Consider the following 10,855-nt stretch of genomic DNA (forward strand, 5'->3'; position numbering starts at 1 on the left):
CGAGGCTCCTTCCACAGTTTGGCTATTGTGGCCATTGCTGCTATAAACATCGGGGTGCAGGTGTCCGGCGTTTCACTGCATCTGTATCTTTGGGGTAAATCCCCAGCAGTGCAATTGTTGGGTCATAGGGCAGGTCTATTTTTAACTCTTTGAGGAACCTCCACACAGTTTTCCAGAGTGGCTGCACCAAGATACAGTCAACAAAACTAAAAGACAACCTACAGAATGGGAGAAGATTTTTTTTTTCATTTTTTAAGGATTTTATTTTTAAGGAATCTCTACACTCAACATGAGGCTCAAACTCACAAGATCAAGAGTCGCATTCTCTACTGACTGAGCCAGCTGGGTGCCCTGGAACTGGGACACTTTAATTTTTTTTTAATTTTTATTTATTTATGATAGTCACAGAGAGAGAGAGAGAGGCAGAGACACAGACAGAGGGAGAAGCAAGCTCCATGCACCGGGAGCCCGACGTGGGATTTGATCTCGGGTCTCCAGGATCGCGCCCTGGGCCAAAGGCAGGCGCCAAACAGCTGCGCCACCCAGGGATCCCCTGAGACACTTTAATATGTAGTTTATTTTATTTTATTAACGTGTATTTTAGAAATTGAGAGATTGTTTAATGACTTTGCAATTAGTTTTTGGTTATTGCCTTCAGTCCATGGGCCACTGGTTTGTAGAGAAGGTAAGAGCCCTGAATGCTAGTGCTTTCTCATTGCCTCATTAACCAGCTGTATGGCCTTGAGCAGGCCTCGAATGTTCCATCTCATCGGTATAATTACGGCCTAGACTCTAGAACGCACAAAAGACTGGAGTTGTTAAGTCTCTGGAGAGTATTATATACTTCAATCCACTTTTTGTTCATGCAAAAATAGCCATTGCTAATTTACCGTTACTACAGCCAGGTGTCTCCTAAGGGTTGTGCGCGTGTGAGCTGATCATTCTCCTTATGACAGAGACGGTCCCTTAGGCCGCCACACGGGGTCCGCGGTCCTAAAATTCACCACTCGAGGCAAAATCGTGCAATAGCGCGTGGAAAAGTGGGATTGGGGTACAACAGGCAAAGACTTTGCAGTCTCACATTTTCAAAAAGATAGCAACCCGATACGAGTGCTGGCACGGTGTGGCAGGTGGGAGAGCGAGGGGCTGCAGCGTCAGGGCAGAGAGGATGGGCACCGCCCGGGGGCAGGCTGCGGGCGGCGAGGGCGCTGCCACCTGCCCGGCTCCCGCCCTGCGGCCACCGCCCGAGGTACAGAGCGCGAGAGAAAAGAGAAGAAAATGAGAAAAAAAGAGAGATGGAGGGATCCCTGGGTGGCGCAGCGGTTTAGCGCCTGCCTTTGGCCCAGGGCACGATCCTGGAGACCCGGGATCGAGTCCCACGTCAGGCTCCTGGTGCATGGAGCCTGCTTCTCCCTCTGCCTGTGTCTCTGCCTCTCTCTCTCTCTCTCTGTGACTATCATAAATAAATAAAAATTAAAAAAAAAAAAGAGATGTAGAGGGAAAGTAGGAAATAGGTGGAGGGGGAAGAAGGAAAATGAACAACAGGGGAGCAGTGTCTGCAAGGGAGTGGGGAGGCCGGGGTCCTGGTTCCCCCCCCCCCAGGGCAGGGCCTTGCCCCCCACCCCCGTGTGAGTGTGAGTGTGTGTTCCACTGGGCCTCTGTTCAGCTGGTGCCCTTTCCTGCATTCTTCCAGCATCTCTTGCTCCCAAACAGGGCCTTGTGCTCCACTTCTTTGAATAAATTCACTTTTTTTTAACAGGCAAGGAGAGTAGAGCCAACTCTATCTCTAGTCCAGATGCGGGGAATCAAAGCAGCAGAAAGGTGGGACTTCTTGAAGATTAGTTCAAAAGAGGCACAACCAGTACTTGCACGAGGGCTGTTGGCACCAAGAGCCACGCGCTCAGTCCCCGCGCCAGTACCCTCCCGGCCTCGGGGGAGGTGACTGCACCTGCAGCCTACACATTTCAGTCCCCATGTCTAGAGATCTCAAAGCAGGAAAGGAAGCAAAAACGGACAGGGAAAGAAGATGGCAGCTGACACAGGGGTGGGGGGTGGGGGGTTTAGAGCAAGCAAGTGATCACGTAAGTTTGGCCACGACCAATCCACCCTACAGCGAGTGTATTCATTCCCAATACTCGGAGCTTAAGGCTGCAACGTGAATTCTCCATGTTTCACAGTCCCGAAAGCATTTTCTAACATAGTCTCGTTCTCCTTTAGCCCACGGCTAAAAGAAATGTGTGTGTTGTGCCCCTGAAAATTCTGGAAGAACATAAGAAGGACAAGCATTTTCTTTATCAGTACAGAATATTAGCATGGCAGGGAAAGGGGAGGCATTACTCAATGCACCAGGGCAGTGATATACTGAGAAGGGGTGAGGAGAGCCCATATTTGTAACATCTGCCAATTTTGTGGAGTAAACACTCCCAGCATGGCCAATTTCAAGCTGCTAAGATTTACAACCAACTTCCAGGAGTCCTGATATTTAGCATTCAGTTCTTCCAAGCCAGTAGGAGATGTCTCTGGCACAAGCCTGGAGGCTCCCAGACTCCCAGGGTTAATGGGAACCGGGAGGAGGCTGGACTCCCAAATAATAAGCAAACAGCTACAGTTACAGCCAAGCCATAAAAACAAAAGGATGAATCCCAACTCCACAATTTACAGATTGGTACGCTGAGGCCCAGAGAGGTTACTGAATTCCCCATGACCACCCAGTATCATTAAACCTCCTGTTTGCACTCCTGTTTCATTTAATAGTCTAAAGCAGTTCTCAAGTGTTCACTTGCATTAGAATCACCTGGAGGACTTGTTAAACCACAAGTTTGCTGATTCCTACTTCCAGAGTTCCAGATTCAATAGATCTGGGGTGGAGTTCCCGAAGATTCCTCACTCCCTACGTGCACACCCTGAATAATCTCCTTTTCGGTTATGTTCAGTGAGACTAAGTATATGATAGGATTGTGCCCCTGTGATTAAGCTGTGTTACAGAGCAAAGTGAAGGAATTTTTGTGGATGTAATTAAAGTCCCTAATCACTGGCTTTGAATTAATGAAAAAGGATATTATTTTGGGTGGGCCCGATCTGATCAGTGAACCCATGAAAAGAGGGAGGAATGGAAAAGAAAGAAATACCTTCCTTCAGGGAGAACTGAGAAAGGGTCCTAGAGGAGAGAGATTTGGTTTGAGTCTCCAAAGTGAGGAAAGCCCGTCACAAGGGGCTCTAAGGACAGAGAGTTGCCTGAACGAAGGCCAGAAAGTATGAAGGTCCAGAGGTCCAGAGGAATTTGAAATAGCAGGCAAGAGCAATAGGTATAGAGGGAATTGTATTTTGACATCCTAAGTTTGAGGCTTCCTGCAGTGCTTGTTTCCTGAGAGAGGTGGCGTGAAAGTGAGGAGGGAAGTCAGAGACAGCTATGCAGAAGCCGTGGTGCAGGGAACATTGGTGAGATTACCAGGTGAGAGACAAAGGGTGTTGGAGAAGAACCACAGTAAAAGCCCAAGCACTGGGGGCAACTGGGTGGCTCAGTGGTTTAGTGTCTGCCTTCGGCTCAGGTCATGACCCCGGGTACTGGGATTAAGTCCCGCATCAGGCTCCCTGCAGGGAGCCTGTTTCTCCCTCTGCCTGTGTCTCTTTCTCTCTCTGTGTTTCTCATGAATAAATAAATAAATAAATAAATTTTTTTAAAAAAGCCCAAGCAGTGTTTTCTTAGATGTAGGTTAAAAACAATGAATCACTACACTTAAATTCTATACTGAGTGTAAATTCTATACTGAGACCTCAAATCAGAAAATATTTCTGACCTATGGTGGGCTTTACTCGCTTCTAAATATCCAATGTATTAAAAATTAAACTAGAGTGTTTTGAAGGTTGTGTTATAACAGTGGTCCCTGGACAAAGAACCTGAGTACCCGCCTGGAAAACTCTTAGAAATGCAGGTTCTTGGAGCCCGTTCTAGACTTCAAGTTTGCCAGCAATCTGGCTTGGTTTTTTTTTTAAGCTTTTTTTTTTTTTTTTAATTTTTATTTATTTATGATAGTCACAGAGAGAGAAAGAGAGAGAGGCAGAGACACAGGCAGAGGGAGAAGCAGGCTCCATGCACCGGGAGCCCGACATGGGATTCGATCCCGGGTCTCCAGGATCGCGCCCTGGGCCAAAGGCAGGCGTCCAACCGCTGCGCCACCCAGGGATCCCTTTTTTTTAAGCTTTTATTTATTTATTTGAGATAGAAAGAGAGCATGAGCAGGGAGGAGGGGTCAGTCTCCCCCCTGATTAGGGAGCCTGATGCGGGGCTCAATCCCAGGACCTCGGGATCATGACCTGAGCTGAAGGCAGACGCTTAACTGACTGAGCCACCCAGTTGCCCCTGCCAGCAATCTGTTTTAATAAGCCCTCCAGGGGATTTTTGTACCACCTGAAGTTTGAGAAGCAACAATGAAGTTAGGAAAAGAATGGTCATAATAGTTAGGCAGAGACTCTCAGTACTGGTTGAAAAGAGTAAGAGATGGATCGTCTGATTTAAGGGATGTTTGCTATCGGGTTATCAGAAAAAAATCAATCTAAATGTAAAATCAAATACAGAATCATGTTGATAAAATATCCTCAGAACAGGTATTACTTTCCCGAAAATATGTTGGTTATTTGATAATCTATCATCAAAGCCAATGTTTATATTAGGAAGCAGTCATAATAAAAAAGACCAAGGAGGTGATTGGAAACCGTTAGTTGATCATTACCCTGTAGAGTTCTATAACTAACCAACCCCCTATTTTTCATAATAAGATGGGAGAGGAGACAAAATCACACCCCACGGAGCATGATATTTTCTCACCTCATCCTCCAGCACATCCAGCCGAAAAATAAAGCCCAAGAAATTCTGAAAGCCAATTTGCCACACATAAACTGAGAACATGGCACCTTTTAATGGGTTATAAGAACTGGATTGTTCCTTTGTGAATACTTGGATTAAATAATCTACTTGGAGAAACTCTTGGAAAGTTTGTTATACAGAACTTTCTATCTATCTCAAATAAATAAATAAAATCTAAAAAAAAAAAAAAAAAAAAAAAACCCAAAAAACAAAAGACAAAAAAACAACCAAACAGATTGCTGGCAAACTTGAAGTCTGGAGGAGGACCCAAAAACTTGCATTTCTAAGATTTTTCAGGTTTTTTGTCAGGGGACCACTGTTATAACACAACTTGTAGAACCTCTTGGAAAGTTTGTTATAGAGAATCATCCTCAGTCTTTCTCAAATGTTGCTGCTGCTGCTGATTATTATTATTATCAACATTTTGTATCAGAGAGTGCTTTTGGCTGCAAGTGAGAGAAAAGAAATCCCTAGCCCAGAACAACCCAGGCAGTAAAAAATGTAACTAGGAACACAGAGGTAGGGCAGCTCCAAGCCCAGCACCTCAAGGTTCCAGGTCCCCCGCCCTCCTTCGCGTATTGGCTTCGTCCACAGGCTGGCAGCAGGATGGCTCCAGCTGTTCCCATTATCACCCCAGGCATGACAATATCCAAAGAAAGAAGAGGGACCGGTTCTTTCTTGTAGCTCTTTCTTGGCAGCAAGAAAATCTTTCCCAGAAACCTGCCAGCAGACTTCTGCTCTTATTGTCTAGAATTGGGTGACATGCCAGTCTTATTGACACAATTCCCGCTACATGGCCACAGCAAATCTCTGGGGATTTACATGTCAGACTCATGGACCCCCTAGCTTTCTAGGTTCCCCAAGGATATTTATCAAGTGGAGTTGGCATTGAGGCATTTTTATAAAATTATTGAATATTTTTTCCTTTTGCTGTCAGTAAAGATACAGCCAGGCACAACAAGGGTAAGTGTGCAACCATGACTAGCTCAGATGAACCCTTGGGGTGGAATAGATATTGGAGAGATAATCACTATTATCACTACAAATAACAACCTCCACTAACAGTTACTATGCGTATTTCCATTGTGCTGGGAATTATGTAAATCCTCTATAAGTGTTATATCTTTTGAAAATAAATCCAGAAGATATGTAATTTTAAGAATGTCATGTTACACATGAGGAAACGTGGGTTGAGGTTGGTGAATCACTTCAAATTACACACCCAGTAAATGCTGAGCCAGGACCCAAGCCTAGAAACCACTCTGCTGTATGGAGAGAGCACACTTAAAATTACCTGGTAAATCTGAATGTACAGTTCAAATATCAGGACTAAGCATGGCATGGACCTCAGCAAAAGGAGAATAGAAAGATAGGAGGAAAGAGGAGATACCAAGAAAGCATGCCCTTTGTTGCTTTAAATGTGTCCAACCTTTCAAGCTCTACAAACTGTATCCCAAAACATGGAAAGAGGTCGTGTCTATGACTTTGGGGATGTCACAAAGGTAAAAAAAAAAAACAACACAAGAAAACTGGAGAGAAGCAAGTGCCTGAATTTTCAAGGAGCAAAAAAGAGAAGATTGTGAACCGAATAATAACAGCTAGCATTTATTGAGTGCTTCCTTGATGCCTGGAATTGGTCCAACGATTTTGTGATGTAGAATTATTATTCTCCGCGTGTTATAGATGAAATACTGAACTCATGGGGCTTCTGAAAGGATTAAATAAGTGGTTAGATAAGTAAAGTGTTTGGAATAATTCCTGGCACATAGCAAAACCTTCCATAAATGTAAGCTGTTATTGTTACGGAGAAACCAAAGAAGTTCTCTTCTTTGTGCCTGCAGTGTGCTGTCTTTATTTAATTTATTTAATTCGTATTTATTCCATCTAGAGCCGTCATCTGCTTTCCTAACTATTTTTCATCAGCAATCGTTTGTAGCCAGAGTGTATATCAGAAGAAAGTGCAAGGTTAGTAGATTTATTTTGCAGATAAAGAAAGAGGCAAACGGATTGGCTTGAGATTCTGTGATTTGCTTAGTTGAAGCGGTGGTAGCCCCACTAACAGTAGGACATGAGAGCTCTTAAAGTCCCCCTCTCCCTCGCTGGTATTAAGGACCCCTGAACCCAGCCGCTTGGGCAGTCTCAGGCCGGGCAGCTCAGCTCCTCAGCCGAGCTGAAACTGCTGACCTGTTATTTACTAAACTATTCTCTTTTCCTTCCCTTTGTGTCTTTGGTCTTTATCTGCAAGCAGTCATAAAAGTTTCATATAATGACAGGTAAGGGACTAGGAAAAGATGCAGGCATCTGAAATCTGACACTTGAAAGATGTACTTGTCCTGCAATATGTGTCAAACAAAGCATTTTTCTGGGCATTAAAACAATACCAGTGAAAGAACCCCAGCCCTGCCAAGGCTAAGTTATTTGGGCACAAGAGTCATCTTGCTTCACCTCATAAAAATAGGTGTGTTTGGTTCCTGGACACACTCGAATCTTTGGGATGTCAGAATAGTTCAAGAATGAAAAATGTTGCAAGTTCTGAGGTGTGAGGACGGTGGTTTTGTTTGATTGCTCAAAAAGGAACTTAGACCTTTTCTGTCGCAGGTTTTATTAGCACATATTTCCCACTAGATGGCTACAACAGCTATCTGGAGATTCATCTTATGAGGACGAGTGGACCACGCCAAATTCACGGGCCCCTAGCTTTGTCAGGTTTTCCTGGGATGTTTACCCTGTAGCATTGGCATTTAGACATTTTTGTAAAATTGTTGACTGTTTTTCCTTTTCCTATCAGTTAAGATATTAATTCTGAGTTCAATTCCTTTCTTGTCTCCTAAGTTGAAATCACTCTCATTGTCATCCCAAATGTGTTTGTCTACTAATGTAATCAAGGGTCACCTCATAAAGCAACCTGTACAGCTGATCCTCCAACATATGAAAACTGTATGTAACCATGGTCTGGATAATACAAAACCAAAGAGAAAAATTCAGCTTTCAAAATCTTTAAAAAAAAAAAAAAAAGGGCAGCCCAGGTGGCTCAGCGGTTTAGCGCCGCCTTCAGCCCAGGTTGTGACCCTGGACTCGAGATTGAGTCCCACGTTGGGCTCCCTGCGTGGAGCCTGCTTCTCCCTCTGCCTGTGTCTCTGCCTCTCTCTCTGTGTCTCTCATGAATTAATAAATAAAATCTTTAAAAAAGAAAATAGAAAATTTCAGCTTTCATGCCTAACATGAATTTATATTATTGAAACTAAGAAACTAGGCCCTGTATCAGGGAAGAGAATGTTCATTGGTCCCACTCATGGCTCTTTTCACCTCCCCACCCTCAGACTGGAAGAACCAAAGAGTTTTGCTGCTGGTAATCTGGGAGTGATGGTAAGGGTGACCTATCCATGTCTATAGCTAATCAAAAACAGGTACAAAATCCCATCAAATGTTACCTACCGTTTTTAAAAGAGATTTTATTAATTTTTTTAATTGACAGAGAGAGACAGAAGGAGCACAAGCAGGAGGAGTGGCTGGCAGAGGGAGAGGGAGAAGCAGGCTTCTTGGGAAGCCGGGAGTGAAGTAGTAAAAGAAACTAAGAACAAATATTTTTTGCAAAGTTCAAGAAAAAGGTGGCAGAACAGATGTAAAGAGATAGGGCAATGGATAGAGAACTACATATTTGGATTCCCTTCAGTTTTTTTAATTTTTTGGTTGTTTGTTTTGTAAGAGGGAATCATAAGGAATGGAATTCCCTATTGACTATTTTTGGCTATTAACTAACTGTGTGTCTTTATTCACATTTTTAAAAATAGCTTTTTTTGAAATATCAGTCACAGATCATGCATTTTGCCACTTTAAAGCATACAATTCATTGGGTTTTAGCATATTCACAGAGTTCCGCAACATCGCCATTATTTAATTTCAGAATATTTTCATCGCCCAAAAAGAAATGGCATAGCCACTATCAGTAACTCCCCATCACCTCTTCCCCACCCTTGCAACCACAATATACTTTCTGTTTCTGTGTATTTGTCTATTCTGGACACTTTCTGTAATGGAATATTATAATATTTGACCCTTTGTAACATAATAATCTCCCTTAGCATAAGGACTTCAAGGTTCGGTGCACCTGATGCCCACTGTTAAGTGTCCAACTCTTGATTTACTGCGGCTGCTTTGAACATTCATGTACAGGACAGGTGGTATCAATTCTCTAGAAGTAGAAATGCTGGGTCTTGTATTAGCTCTATATTTAACATTTAGAGAAACTGCCAAACTCCTGCACTATTTTACATCATCATCAGCAACATGTGAGAGCTCCAATTTTACCACATCTTCCCCAAAACTTGTTATATCGCTATTCTATATGCATCCTAATCATTTTGAAGTGGTATCTTGTGGTTTTGATGTGCATTTCCCTAAAATCTAATGCTGTTGAGCATTATTTCATGTGTCTGTTATCCATTCGTATATATTTTAGGAAAAATGTCCTTTAATATCTTTTGCCCATATTTATTTATTTATTAAAATATTTTATTTATTTATTCATGAGAGACACAGAGAGATTGGCAGAGACACAGGCAGAGGGAGAAGCAGGCTCCACACAGAGAGCAGGAAGTGGGACTTGATCCCAGGACTCCGGGATCACGCCCTGAGCCAAAGGCAGACACTCAACTGCTGAGCCACCCAGGTGTCCCCTTTGCCCATATTTAAATGGATTATTTGTATCCTTTGTCAGGCATATGGTTTGCAAACATTTTTTCCCATTCTGTGAATTGGGGAAATGTCTTTCATGAGAAAATTCCCTTCTGTTCTGTGTGTGTGTGTGTGTGTGTGTGTATGTGTGTATCATGAAAGAGTATTGAAATCTGCCAAATGTTTTTTCTGGATTTGTTAAGATGATCATGTTTTTGTCCTCTATTTTATAATATGGCATATTATATTAATTGATTTTTTGTATATTGAACCAGTTTGCATTTCTGGGATAAATACCACTTGGTCATGTTATATAATCTTTTTATATGGGTTCAGTTTGATAGTATTTTGTTAAGGATTTTTACATATATATTCATAAGAGATATAGTCTGTAGTTTTCTGGTGACTCTTGTCTGGTTTAGCCATCAGAATAATCATGGCCTCTTAGAATAAGTTATGAAGTGTGCCCCTCCTTAATTATTGGAAGTTTGTGAAAGATTGGTGTTAACTCTTCTTTAAACAATTAGTAGAACTGACTACTGAAGTCACCTGCTCCTGAGATTTTCCTGGTAGGAAGTTTTAAACTTACAAATTCAATCTTTTACTTGTTCTGTGTCTTTTCAGATTCTCTATTCCTTTGTGAGTAAATTTCAAGTTTCTGTCTTTCTAGGAATTTGTCCATTTCATTTAAGTTACCTAATTTGTTAGCATGTCCTCTATATTCCATGCACAGTTTCAGACTCTAGGGATAAGGGGTGTGTGAGAGACAATACCTTGCCCTTATGGAGTATACACTCTCTCATAAGAGAGGTGGACAAGAAATATAAAAAAAATAAATAATATAATACATAATAAGATGTCAAAAAGAGTTTTGATTATTAAGTACAATTTAATAGATGATAGTTATCAACTGTTTGGATGTTATATTCCAATCATAATAAATTAATAAATGAGTATAACATGCTGATAGGATGCCTAGCAGGTTAAACACATTCTCATAATGAATTTCCTTTCATACATCAAACTCATATAATGAATGAATTTGCATATGTATTTTATTTTAAAAATTAAAGTGTGTCCACAAAGATATTCATTGGTCAGTTTAGACAATTCATTGAGAAGAGGGACAAATCAAGTCAAAACAGCTGTCTTCTTAAGTTGGCTAGGTGTTTTGGTGGCACTTAATCTCATTATACAGCTTCTGTGAGCATTTTATCAGTAGTCCCATTTCAATTTAGTCAAAATTAAAGAGATCTAGCCTGACTGAATGGAAGGCCATCAACCTGATTGACTCCACATACTGTACCCCTCTGGGCA

This window comes from Canis aureus, chromosome 21, assembly GCF_053574225.1.
Source record: "Canis aureus isolate CA01 chromosome 21, VMU_Caureus_v.1.0, whole genome shotgun sequence".
In the NCBI taxonomy this organism is placed as follows: Eukaryota; Metazoa; Chordata; class Mammalia; order Carnivora; family Canidae; genus Canis; species Canis aureus.